This window comes from Condylura cristata, unplaced genomic scaffold, assembly GCF_000260355.1.
Source record: "Condylura cristata isolate star-nosed mole 26May11 unplaced genomic scaffold, ConCri1.0 scaffold00023, whole genome shotgun sequence".
Taxonomy (NCBI): Eukaryota; Metazoa; Chordata; class Mammalia; order Eulipotyphla; family Talpidae; genus Condylura; species Condylura cristata.
Window position 1 is genome coordinate 1,815,771 of NW_004567124.1, and position 14,487 is coordinate 1,830,257.

The 14,487-nt window shown below is 42.7% G+C and overlaps 1 protein-coding gene across 2 annotated transcripts in view; it reads right to left on the reverse strand.

Annotated features, from left to right (window-relative positions):
- The window catches only part of THSD4 (thrombospondin, type I, domain containing 4), a 478,159-nt gene that overhangs the window by 37,834 nt on the left and 425,838 nt on the right, over window positions 1-14,487 (reverse strand). The gene's annotated exons all lie outside the window — the stretch shown is intronic.

Below are 14,487 nucleotides of genomic sequence, written 5' to 3' on the forward strand. Positions count from 1 at the left end.
CATATTCTCTTCTTTCTCACCTACTAGGCCATTACATATCAGCATTCCTTAAGGATTAAAAATAGACCTGCTGTGGTTCTTGAAACCCTTTCATGGACAGTTTTATCCATGTCCAGAGCTGGAATCTCAACATTCCAGTTACTTCCAAGTTTATGTTTCCAATCCAGACTTTTCCTCTGGTACCAGAACTTTATGTCTATTTGCCTACTTGACAGCTTCACTTGGACATGTTTTCTAAAACTGAAAACTCATCCTTGGCCTCCCCCACCATTTCTTCTTAAGGAATGCTGATATGTAATGGCCTAGTAGGTGAGAAAGAAGAGAATATGAGTAGCCCTAAAGCAGAAAAGAAGCAAGCTGAACGTGGTGTTCCAGAAACTAAAGATGTTTCTTCTTTCTGTAAATGGTGCCACTGTCCATCCGATCAGACACCCAGCATCATTCTGGATGCCTTTGCCCTTCCTTACCCCTGTGTCTAGCCCGTCATCAAATTTTATTTCACCTCTTCCATATTTCCTGAGCACATCTGCTTCTCTTCATACCCACTGTGGTAGTTGGGGGCCCAAGTGAGCATTAGATCTTATCTGGACTAACATAAAATCTCTTCCTGTTACCCTTCTTCTCAGTCAGGATAATCTTTTCAGAATGCAGATTTATTCTCTACATAGAGCACCAAACCCTTTAAGGGCTTTCTATTTATCAAGGAGAAAACTCCCAATCATTTGTGGCATCAGAGGCCCAGGTGATACTTTTCAGTCTCATGTATGTCTCTGTCCTTCCTCTGTGCTTTCTCCCTGGCCCTCTTTTAGCTCACCTAATACATCACGAACTCTCCACCATGCTGTTGTTTCTTCCAGAAATGCTGCCCCTGATGCCAAGTCCTATGTGCTCTTTAGATATCTGCTTCCTCAGGGCGGTCTCCTCCTGCCTCCACCGGGCCTGTCTCTTTCTCATATGTTCTAACAGACACAAGAGCCTTTCCTTCAAGACATTTCACCCAGCCAGTACACACATCTGATTAATATTTGTCTTTAAAACTCCAAGAGGGCAAAGACAGTGGAGTTTCCTCTTCCACTTCCATTGTTGTTCCACTTTCGGCACCCAGCATAGTGGTCACTACATAAAAAGAACTTAATAAATGTTTGCAAAATGCAAAAATGCATACTAGAGGGAGTGCTGGTGAATACAGAGGGGGACTTGGAGTTAGGAAATTGTTTTTTAATCTTCATAGCAAAGGTTGGATCTGGCCAGAATCCCAAAAGGACACTAGGCTTGAGAGTTGGGCATTTTGATGTGAAATGGGATATTCCCAAGATCTTTTTACCCCCCCCCCCAACCTAGACTGCTTATTGGTTGCAGGAGTAGAAGAGTAATTGCCCCATGGGGAAACTGGGCAGCGTTGCCCAGGTGATCAAAACTAACATCACCAGTAAGGAAAGACAGCCATCGCACTCCTGACGTGCCTTCTTGAGCGAGCAGTGCTGCAGCCTAGAACATGTCCGTTCGGGCTAGCCACAGCAGAGTCAGCTAGCGAGGAGCTGGGTTTCCAAAAGGGGCGGGAGCTGGGGAGGGCTGTATTCTCCAAAAAATGTCACTATTATAAGAGACAGGAAAGTCTGTGGAAATAATATGAGGAGAAAGAGAAATTATCTGAAAAATACTGATTCAAAAAACACCAGTTTGAAGGGACAGATTCAGGTGTCCACTGCAGCACTATTTACAGTAGCTAAGAGATGGAAATGACCGAAGTGCGCACCCACAGATGAGGAGAAAAGAAGTGGAACACTATGCAGCTATATAATAAAGATGAAATCTTGCCATCTGCAGTGATATGAATGGAGCTGGAGGGGATTATGCTAAGTGAAGTGAATGCGAGAAACACAAATCTTTTATGGACTAAAACTTTTATGAAACTTTTAGACTTTCAGACCAACTGTTCCCAAAAGGATGAGATCAGGTAAAAGGCTTCAACTTTAGGGTGAAGGGTAGACTTGGATTTTAGTGGTAAACTTAATGTATTCTAGCCACATGTTGATTTAGAATGATGTGTACTTGAAACTTATATGCTATTACAATGCAAACTTACCTCAAAAAGAAATGAATAATTATAAAGTATAGATGGTTACAAAGCAAAATAAAAAGAAACCATCTATTCAAAAATATATGCTATGGCTGGTTTCTATTCTTAAGTGTGTGCCTTGTACTATAAGTTTCTCCTCCCTTGTTAGAAGGTGAAGGCTTTAAAGACAGATACTATGACACATGTATTTTTGCCCCCACTAGTTGGCTCTTGGTTGGCACTCAAAAATGTTTGTTGAATAGAAGTAAGTTCTGAGGTATGGTGGTCTGGTCTATCTTATTTTAATCTTGGGATGTGGATAAGAGATTCTTGGAAACTCCTAAAAGTCCTGCTCATGTTTGGATAGTCTTGTTTAAGAATTCTGATCTCAAAAATATCCTCCATTCCTTCTGATCAAAATGGCAAACACATGCTATGATGCATAAAAATTCAGATGCCAAAAAAAAGCAAACATTCATTATTGGGTAGATTAGGTCCATTTTAATAATCTGTTCAAATTATGGTTTCTTTTAAATAAATATATGCACATATCACACAGTAGTTTTTCAATTCAGATCTGCTTTGGCATTTTGAGTTTGGATAGAATTGAAACTGATTTAAAACAAGATGTAACACATTTGAACTAAGAGTTAGCTTGATAGAAAGAAGGTTGGTACTCTATGATCACAGGTTGTGAAGGGTTTGAAAAAGGGGGAAATGGCAAGTCTTTGTTCTTATTTCTTTACTATAAACTTTAGCTAAGTATGATAAATTCACATTCTCTAAATATTAACATTTGATTTATTCTGACCCCAAATTTCCTTTGATATCTACTAACTTAAGGAAAGCTTACATGTGTTTTGAGTCCCAAGTAATGCTATACAAAATACATACCAGCTATGGTTTGTTTAAATAAGAAAATAAATTAGGCAAGGGAATATTGGGGAGCTGAAAGATAAGACACAGTTTGCAGACTAAAACAATATGCCTAGGGAAGTTGGTAAAATGCCCGTGGAGTAAGGGTGAGGCCGAGGAGGTGGCATTTGAACTGGAATTTGCAGGGTGACTATAATTCACCAGGCCGAGGACTGGAGAAGGGCATCTGGAAAAATGGTGCAGGATGGGACAGAGCAGAGCAGGACGGGGCCTGCATTGGAGAGGTTGGGGTCAGTCTGGAGCAGGTGGAGAAGGGGTGTGATGGGGTGACAGGATTGGATAGAGTGAGAACTTCTGAAGTTGAGGTTGGAAAAGGAGATGGAGAGTTGACTCTTAGGGCTGGATTGCAGGCTCTGGGGAGCCACAAAAGGTTTTTGATCAGGAGACTGAGGTCTGGGTTTCAGAGCTAACACTGTACTGGCTGCTGAATAGAGAGAAGTCCAACATACATTCACACCACTGTTCTCGGGTACCTCTCTTGCCTCTTCCTGCACAGAGACAGCACCAGCTCTGTTACTGGAGCCACCAACCAGACCTTTGCTTTAGGCTGAGCTAGTCACAGAGCAGGGAAGGATCCCTCTTTCCTTTACTAGGAATTACAGTTGCTGTCTGATCACACCAGCAGATCTCACTGTAGCTCAGTTATTCTAGAGATGAACCCAATATCTTTCTCACCTTAAGGGAGTCTGCTTCCTGATCCACCTTTTTATTTGTAAAGTATTTCCCCATTATTCAGAATAAAATTAGGCAATCATCTTTGGCTCTTCCTTGTTTTCACCCCTACCCCTTTGTCAATCAGTCTTCAGATACAGCTCCCTGCCTTCCCTGGACATTCTCTTTGCCTTACACCTGGACTGTGGCAGAATCTTGCTGCATGCTGTTTCACTGAATCTTCTGAAGTACTCCTCCCCTCTTGTCCTTTCTCTGTCCCCAAACTTCCATGACTAAGAAATAAAGCCCATTGCCCCCGAATTCTCAGTGAAGGTCTTGTATGATAGGACCCTACCTCTAACACTGCCTGCTTGTCTTTATTCAATCAAGTCCTAAGCAAAATGTTGGCAATTTATGCCTCTGATTTTTTTTTGTTTTATTATGATTTTTCATAAGGTATGAGCACTGTTGTCCTATTTAGCATCTGACCAAAAAAAAAAAAAAAACCATGATAGATGTGGAATAATGCTATTTTATTAATAATAATAAATAATAATAATCCTCTTTTTATTCTAAGGTTTTATTCAAGTGATGCTATCCCTTCCCTGTTTCTACCTCTTCACCCTTGTCTTAGTGTCCATTTCCAAGTTTTCTTTTTAACTTCAGCAAAGTTGAACTAGACTCATGAAGCTCTTGAACCTTCTGCTATGCACACTCACCTCTCTTGTCTTATTTTACTTTCCCTTTCACACTGGATTCTCACTTTCATCACCCTCTTGCCCATCCCATCAAGCTCTAGTGCTGATGTGACCTATAGGTATATGCAGAATTCACATAAAATTATTGTTTTCCAAAATCTTCGGCTCTTAAGAGCTACATTTGTTGCTGGAATGGCTGTTCAATGATGGTTTTCTAACTGCTCTACTACTGCCTGGCCTAAACCTACCTCAATTTACTTAGCTGATCCCCTGGGCTGGTGGAGGCTGGCTTTAAAATTTCTTTTTATCCTCTCCAGTGTCAGCACAGAGCTGGTGTTTTGTAAAGACTTAGCAGGTATTTGTTGACAAAACACCAGAAGCCAGGTCTACTTACAAAATAGCAACGCTTTTTAAGACCTTGAGTAATTTTATAAACATAACCCCCAAATATGTAACAGAATGTCATGTATTTTGATTTTAACCTGAATATTTATTTATATTGGCCTCAATTTTGGCAGGTATAATCAGCGATTAGTCAACTGTAAGTATTTTGCAGCGTGTCTGTACTTAGCCATAATATATGTGGATTTTATGTAAGGGGAGCAAAAACCACATATAAATATGCCTTTATTACACACATTTCTTTTGTATAATTAAAACATAATGTAATTTACTAGCTTCATATTGATTGCAGGCAGCTGGAACTTTCTCCATATTAAGTTTATGATAGCCTATAAAATATGGCTTTTTTTTTTGTAGGGAAAGTTATTACCAAAATGATTGAAAATGAGACTTTCTTTAAAATGGATTTCTTAAAGTCAATTTAGAAATCTAGAAGGACCAACCATTTCCAGAAATATATTCATTTGATATATGTTGCCATTGTTTTTATCATAATGGATCAAAATATCACTATATGTGTATTTATTTATTATATATGTGTTTATATATAACATGGGATGATCAATTTTATTGTTCATATAATTGTCTTTTTGAAAGTTGCTCAAGATGAAATTTAAATAAATCTATATAACAACAGTAAAGTAATTAAAAATAAAAATTGCAATACTATCAATAGCAGGAGAGGTATTTTATCAGACTCCCGCATGGAGCCTTAAAACTTGCTGAGAAAGCAGCAACATGCTCACAAGAATACACCTTCCTCCTGGCACAGATGAAAACTGGACCATTTACAAAATAACACATCAGAAGTGGGAGTGCAATTCAGTGTGTCCTGTGCCTTGGCCCTCTGGTCAGCAGTTGGGAAGGGACATCTGTGCGGACCTCATGAGCTGTATGTAGGTTCCCACATAGGGGATTCTGGTGGATGAGCAGAACTTAGCAACAGAGAAGCATCCTGCATATATAATTGGGGGGAGGACACCCCAAGGGTGAGGCCTACTTGGTTTAGGGAAGGAAAGCAATGCATCTGGGGGGATACTGCTGCTGCACGGGGGGATGCTGGCTTATGTGGTGCCCTGGGACCCCCTTGCAAGTACAAACAGCTGAGATTTAAGGTCATTAGACTGAGAAACACAGTGACAATAGATACATGTACACACAGAGTCAAGGGAACATGCATGAATACTGTAGAATTGGTGGGAATGTAAATGGTCACAGCCATTATGGAAAATAGGACAAAGATTCCTCAAAAAGTGAAAAACAGAAATTTCAGATCATTCAATTATCCCACTTCTGTGTATTTACCTTCAAAAAGCTACTACTTTGAAGAGATACCTCATCCCCATGCTTCTTGCAGCATTATTCAGAATAGCTGAGAGGTGGAAACAACCTAAGTGCTCATGGATGAAGATTTGCTAGTGAAGATGTGGTCTATATACACATGGAATACTACTCAGTTATAAAAAAGATTAAATCCTGCCATTTTCAGCAATGTGTATGAACCTAGGGAGATCATACTCAGTGAAATAAGTTAGACAAAAGACAAACACTGATTTCACTCACATGTAGTATATAAAGAACCTAAAACAGGTGAGTTAATACAACAAAAACAAACTTAGCCTACAAGACAAAATTCATTGTTACTGGAAGGGAAGGAGGAAAGGGATTGGATAAATTGGGTGAAAGAGGTCAGTTCTATGGGGATGGGATAGACTTAGACTTTAATGATGAACTTATTGTGTTACATATAGACGTACAATGATACACACTTGAAACTTACATAATATCATTATGCAATGTTATTTCAAAAAAGTGTAAAAAATGGTCACTCTTGTACAAGTGTGTATGCTTTACATTTGAATGGCCACGTAGTACTGGGTGATATAGTGCCTCTTCCAAACTCAAATCCACCCAGAGGACTGTGACCTTAGAAATAGGGTCTTTGTAGATGAAATCAAGTTAAGATGGGATCATACTGAATTTGGATGAACTCTAAATAAATGTGACTGCTGTTCTTATAAAAGTCAAGTAGACACAGAATTCATGGGGAGAAGGTCATGTGGCAGGTCAGGCAGAGATTGGAGTTATGTCAACAATTACCAGAGTCAGGAGAGGTGCATGGAGCAGATACAGTCTCTGAGTTCCTGAGTCCCCAAGACAGAACCAACCCTATTGACATTTTGATCCAGAATTCTAGTCTTCAGAATTGTGAGAGCATGAATGTATGTTGTTTAAGCCACCTAGTTTGGTATTTTGTTATGGCAGCCTAGGAGACCAATACAGATACCAACCATTGGACTTATGTTGTGTGTGTCAGGCCTGTATGTTGTGGGTTGTAGGATGGTGGATATATAGATTAGCTTGCAATAGAGTAAAATATCAGTATTTGAAGTCACACTTCTAGCATAAACTGGAACTATCCTAAATAGAGAAAAAAGCTGAGAGCCTAACTTCAACTCTGTAACACAAAGCCTATGGAATGACAGTGGGTTATATAAGCAGGATTGTCAACATCATGGGACGCCTCATATTTTACATTTTATTACATTATGGACAAATATTTTTTGTTTGATTTTATACATACATACACACACAGAGGCTCTCTGTTAAGCTCCAAGTACTGCTCTTTTTATTTTTAATGTAAACAATTTTGAATGTAAACATTGAATTCCATTCCTGTTGTAGACATGGTACAACCCAAAGACCTCCTCAATCTCAGGGATTTCACTGTTTTTTTAATTACAAAAAGTAGTGACTAAAAATAGGAAGCTTGAACCATAATTGTGAATCCAGTATAAAGGTGGGAGATAGAGGGTAATTCCAATCAATTGTTCCAATGACATTGTTGCTGAAGATTCCAAGGTAGAGGCAGCTATTCAACCCTAATTAGTGAATTGGAAATGGCAGTTGCAGTTAATCTATAAATCAGGGGGTGCTATGCTAATTAATAAAGGGTTTCATTGTAGAGATACAAGTGCACCCAATCTGTGGTGTTTTTGAGAATGTGTATAGTGACAATAATCATATATCAATTGTAATGTCCTTTAAGAGTGGACAAACATAAGTTCATGTCTAATATTTAAGCACTCTTCCCTTGGAAATACCATGATGAGCTGAAGGATTTGTTTGGTTTGTCCTGCATGTGGCAACAAGATAATAAGCCAAAATAGACCGTAGTCTAGGTTCTAAGGCACAGGGTCATCCACAGACTGGCTGATGTTGCTCATGTTGCAAACTAACAAGTAGGTAGGTCCATGGTCATTTATGTCGGTTCCCCTCCATTTGGGATTCGCTACGTCTAATCACCAAAATAATCAAGATTCCAACTAATCAGGATTCAGCAGCTGGCTGAAGAAAACATTCATTTCTGTGGAAATCCTATTTCCCGTCACTTAAATTGGTGGTTTTAAAAACTGTGTTTCTGGAGTCTGAGAGGTTTTCATTAAGTTCCCAGATTTCCACAGTGTCCTCAGGGGTCATTGTGGAGAAAAGGGTCTGATGGACTGGGGTGGGGGATTCCATTTCCTTCTTCCTTTGTTTATTCTCAAACTTTGATTTGAACAAACAGTTCCTTGGAACTATTCAAGGAATTTGAAAACTTGCAATCACCTAGAAAGTTTAAAAAGTACTGATGGTTAGGCCCCACGCCCAGAGGTTCTTTTTAATTGATTTGGGTGCAGACTGGCCTGCATGAGAGGTTTAAAGTGTTTCTAGGTGACGCTAACTTGCAGCAAATGGTTGCCCTTTGATGAGATGAGGGCTGTACCAGTGAAGTGTCCATAGGGCTCTTTTTCTGGAAACACATCTCTCAGGTCAAAACCATTTTCCACATTAAGAAGCATTATAAAAGTAAATACAGCACCCACTTTCCTATGAGTTTTCCCTTTCCAATTAAAACCCTGATGCTCCCTCGAAGTCTCCTCTGGAAATATGTTATCTGATAGGCCTGTGTTTCTCTGAAAGCAAGATGAAGGCTGTGGGCTACCATGGGTTTGATCATTCCACAGGAGGGTGGAAGGGGATAGCCTGTTGCTCCACATTCAGCTTTGACTCTGCAGCACTGCCTTGCTGTCCCAAAGAGCCTCTCCACACCGGGGTTGCTGCTCAGCTCCTTGCCCCCAACTTGCTTTTGGAAACCAATTACGAATTATTGGCTGAAACCTAATGACACGTAGAAAACCACACCCACAGCACAGGTAGAAAATCCAGCCTTAATATAACAGGGTGGTCCCTAGGTCCAGGTTCCCTGCCCCACCCAGAGGTAGGGTGGAGCTGAGCAGAGAAAAGGAGAAAAAGAAGGAATCTGAAGAAGAAGGAGCAGGATGGAGAACCAGGAGGAAACCTGAGGAAGCCACATGGAGAAGCAAGCATGTGATGGAGAAACTCTACTTGTTTCTTGGCCCTGGACTGGTTGAAAGCGATGTGGGTGAGAGACCTGTGGGGAGGTGACTCTGGCAGTGTTTACATTGATTCTGATTTTGCTCTTTTCCTCCCACACTTGTCTGGCCATTTCTGTTCTTTTTCTGTGGGACCACCCTGTTACATTATGTCTCTTAGATCATACAGTTTGCAAAGTAAGTTTGTTAGAGAGACAAAAGGGGAGGGGCCATGTTCCCTGCCCACTGAATGGGGGGGGGGAGCTCCAACACACAGAAGGAGGTGACTCTGGGGAGCCACGGAGGAAGACAGGCACTGGGTCTTGAGGGACATGGCAGAGACTTACAGAGGCAGGACACATAGAGACACCTGAAAGAAACATGTGGGTGCAGATACAGGGGAAACTCACCATGGCCGCTGCTATCTTGATTTGTAGCCTGGCCCCTCTGGCCCCTTTCCTATGGTTCCCTGCCAGAAGGTGCCTTAGACTTGTGGCGAGATTTGGATCTCAGTGCCTCCACTTTGGGCCAACTATGTTCCCCTGAGTGTCTACCCATGAGGGGATGGGAAAGTTTGAATATTTTATTCAGAACTATCTTTCTTCTCTTCTCTCTCTCTATGCACACCAATAAAGGTAAAGATCTTTTACTCTTAAGAGTCTCCTTGTATTTGTGAGCATGGATGGCTGGGCTGTCTCAAAGCATGTAAATTTGGGGGTCTTGAGGTCCCCATGGGTTGCCTGTTAACAGATGCACACACTTAAAACTACTCTTCCTCCTTCTTCCACCCATTTGTGTGAGGAAGCTAATTTGAAAACAAAGGAGAATGTGCCTCAAACCTTGAGGTGAGCAGGGAGCAGAGTTGGGGTGTAATGCTAAGCTCCTGCTTCCATATTTATTGATTTTTACACCAGGCCGCACTACCTCCCAAGTAACCGCACAGTCCAAGGCAGGCCAGGGACAGGACCTCGCGGGCATAAACCTCTGGTTCTTGCTTCTGCTTTCCATGGCTGTGTTCCAGGGCCACCCAAGCTCTCTGCACAGTGCTGAGAAAATAAGGCCAGATTTCAGGCCACATCACATGCCGCTCATTCTGGATGCTGACAGAAATCATGTGGTGACTTAAAAACCTTCTTGGAGAAAGATTGCCAAGTATATGGCTGAAACAGAAAAAACAAAACAAAACAAAACAAAACACCCTCCAGGTCAGAGCAGTACATAATCCATCCGACCAAGGATCCCTTCCTGTCCATGAATGGGCTGCTCACTTCCTTTGGTTCCTGCCTCGCCTTTGCTCTAGGACACTGAAAAAAAAAAACCTCTTCTAGTAAAACTGACACCCTCCCTATATTTAGTCTTAGTTTCCAGTTTGACTTCGACTTTGGGCTTTGGTTTTTTGGTGGCCTGTTTGGAATGTTCTCAGGACTTCTTTGCTTCAAACCCCCATTGCTGACCTGGGGCTTAATTTCACTGCTTTCGTTGATGGGACTAAAGCCAGAGTGACTTCCAGTAGCCTACCAGGCCAGGCAGGGAGGAGGGGCATTATCCATAGCGAGCTGAAAATGGTAACAGAACACAGCCTGACGTTCAGGGATCTCTTCAGATTCTATTCAAAAACAAACCTGGGCTTACAAGGAGTGATCCCTTCCCAGGGAGAGGCTGTCTCTATCAGGGCAGTCTCTCCACCCACCAGCACTGGGCAGCCACTCCTCTGTCTACCTGTGCCTATGCAGGTGCTTCTTTCCACCTGCTCTCTCCCTCTGCAGGGCGGCAGCCTCCTGCCTGCCTGTGACCGTGCCAGGACTTCTCTGCATTGACCTCCCCCAGCGGAGGCTGCTCTCTCCTTAGGCCATCTGCCTGCATCTCCTTAGGCCATCTGCCTGCAACCATGCAGGCCTCTCTTTCTGCAAACCTGTCCCTTTCGGGGCAGCTCTTCCTGCCTGCTTGTGCCAGTGCAAGTGACTTTTCCTCTCCCATCTCTTTCTAATAAACTTACTCTCTCTATATAACTGAGTCTCTGCCTCGTGGAGAATCTCACCGTGTGCCGCTGAAAGGGGAGCTCTGGTGAAATCTTTCCCAGAGTGAACCCGAACTCCAAAAGACGACATCATCACCATGATAGCACACAGGCTTGGTATGCCTCTTCCCTTGGGTCTGCCACTGAAGACACTCATTCAGTCAAAATGTCACCCATCCTGCTGCAGCCGGGCTCCATGTTAGGAGGCTGAATTCCACACAACTTCCTGTGAGGAGCTGGGCATGTGCTGAATATTGGGGCGACCAGGTGCTGCGACAACACAATAAGTATTGGTGGGACTAGACAAGGGCGATAATTAACTGGGCCTGGCATCCAAGGGTGATAATTAACTCGGCCTCACATCCCGGAGATTCCAGGAGGAGCTGGGTCTCGCATCAGCGACACAGAGATGAGTCACCCCTTTGGAATCTGAACCTAGAATCTATATAAGAGACCCGTTTCCCCTATAGCACTGGCAGTAGCTGCAGACCCCACCCTAAGGGGTCTGTCTCAGCTGCCTGGGAGCAATAGACTCTGCTTGCTCAGCCTTTCTGCCTCCTGTCTTTTTTCTTTGCGGCAGGTCACAGAAATGGGGACAAAACACTGAACAATACACCCTTGAGGACAGTGCAGCTTCTATGGCAGGACCAAAAACCAGAGCAAGTTGGATTTAAAAAAATCTCCCAGAATATACTCTGACATGCATGGTATTATTTTTATTTGAAAGACATTTGCTTGAGAAACGATGCTTTCTCCAAGCAAAATGTTAGCTTGCTTGGTTAGAAGTTAATTACAGTATTTATTGCTTAAAGCCAGCTTGGAATTTTTGGCCTGAATTCTTACAAGCTGATGGCTGTGTGTGTGTGTGTGTGTGTGTGTGTGTTGGGGGGTGGTGGAGAATTACCTATACAACCCAAGGCCAGGGAATCAAAGGTTGATCTGATAACTTCCTGTTTCAAAAGGGCCCAAGAGATAAGAAATATGTGCTCTAGGGGGTAAAAACCAAACTGTGGTTTTAAATCCAGAAACATTATCTGAGTTATGGGAATGCATGTTACCAAGATAGAAGCTACATGAGGAAATGACTTAAAGGATAAAGCGGTTAGTTGCCTTGATTTGCAAATTAATAATGTTCCTGTTCTTTTGATATCTTCAATATTCACATATTGGTTTAATTACAATATTTGGAAGTTGAAGTTCAGAGCAAGCAGAGAAACCATGTGATGTGACTTTTTAGCTTTATCTTCTAACCTGTCTTAAAAGCAAACATTACCCTTGTTGATTATCTTCCTACAGTCCCATTGTGGGGCTGGAAACCCCTGATGGATTGCCTTCCCGCCTTCCCGTGGTCCCCTCCTTTGTGCATATATATATCTATATATATATGACTATACATGTATATATACATGTATATATATGTGTATATATATGCCTATACATGTATATATACATGTGTACATATATACATAAGCATATATATATACACACACATATATATTTAAAGATTTATTTATTTATGCATACAGAACTGGGGTATGGGCTAGAGGTGCAGGGGCAGTGAGAAGATTCACCAGAGACAGAGTGGGGAGCAGAACAGGCAGACTGGCAGAGTACACTGCTGAGGGAAGCAGAAGGCAGGTCAGGAGAGGTCTGCCGCGCCATGTGGATCACCTCCAGCTGGGATCGAACTCGCACTGAAGCAGCCACAGCTAGCTTTCAGTGCTGCGTCCTTACTCGTTGTGCCACCAGGGAGGGTCCTGTGCCAATATTTAACATTGGGCTTCCACCAAGGTTCCACAAGGTTCAAGCCTTGGGCCTTTGGGTTTCTTCTTCCCTCATGGCTGACTAGACCTGGTGTCGGTGCTCACTCCATGCATGAGACCTCAGACCGGCTCTTCAAACTCTGCTCAGAGACTTTAGTTCCAGTTCTCCATACACCATGTCCTTGTCTCTAGCCCTCTCTGGCTCCCTTGGGACCACCCTCCACAAAGTATCCCTTCACCCTTCCATCTTTGTCTCCTCTCTCTGCCTTCCAGGAAATGTGCTCAGGTCTATCTGAGCCTTGAAAAGAAAACCACCCCTGGCCTCAGCCCTGTGTCATAAATATTAACAATGTAATGATGCTGACTGACTGAGCTGTTACACGCAGGGGCAATGTAATGACTGACGGTTGGTGAGGTGCAGATAATTACGATAGGGGCCCTTACATTATCAACCACTTACTGATGAAGGCACCAATAAACAGACTTGAAAGGCAAGAGCAGACTTTTATGTGTACGGAGAGGCCCTGCCTAAGTCAAAGTTAAAGGGGGCTCTTATAAGATGCCACTGGGAAGTGATAATATAGGCACCAATGGTGAGGCAATTTGAGATGCTGATGGACTCCATGTTGAGTGCCAGAAGCCTCCTGCTTAGTTCTATGGGAGCCATCAGGAACCTCCCCCCCACCCCCAGAAGTGGCACTTCCTCCTGTAACAGGGTGGTCCCTAGGAAAAGGGGAAGTTCCAGGTTCCCTGCCTCCCTGCCCCACCCAGGAGGAGGGTGGAGCTGAGTAGAGGAAAAGGAGAAGAGAAGAAAAAGAAGGAAGCTGGATGGAGAACAAGACGGAGACCTGAGGAAGCCACATGGAGCAGCAAGCATGTGAGGAAGAAACCGGGCTTGTTTCCTGGCCCTGGACTGGTTAAGGCAGATGTGGGTGAGATACCTGTAGGGAGGTGACTATGGCAGTGTTTATATTGATTTTGATGTTGCTCTTTTCCTCCCAGATTTGTCTGGCCATTTCTGACCCTTTTCCATGGGACCCGGCCAGAAGGTGCTTTAGTCTTGTGGCAGCTTTCAGGCCTTGCTTTGGACCAACCCCTCTTGGGTTGACTTTCGCCCACGAGGGGATGTGTAACTTCAGGTGTTTGATGTAGAAGTTATATTCTTTGTGTTCCGTATTGTATATTTACTGTATTAAAGTCCCTTTTCATTAAAGTTATATATGTTTTGTCTTGATGTGGCGGATGGCAGAACCCACTTAGGGCAGGCAGATTTGGGGCTTCAGGGGTGCCCCTCTCCCCCTGTCCTGTAACAGATTTGGGGTGCCCTATAACACTCCTCCTCGCAGAGGACTGAACCCTGGAGATCTCCAGACAGGTCCTGCTTACTCTACGTAGCCAGTCTCCTGACCTTTCACAACAAGCTTGTTACCTACCCCACCTCTAATTTAATTATATTTCATAATGTGTGTTTCATGACATCAGCTGATGGGAGTATGTTCAATCTGCCTTGTAATCCTTGCAAATGAAAGTAATAAAGTTGTATCATTTCTCACTTACAAAAACAAATAAAGAAATTATACACATT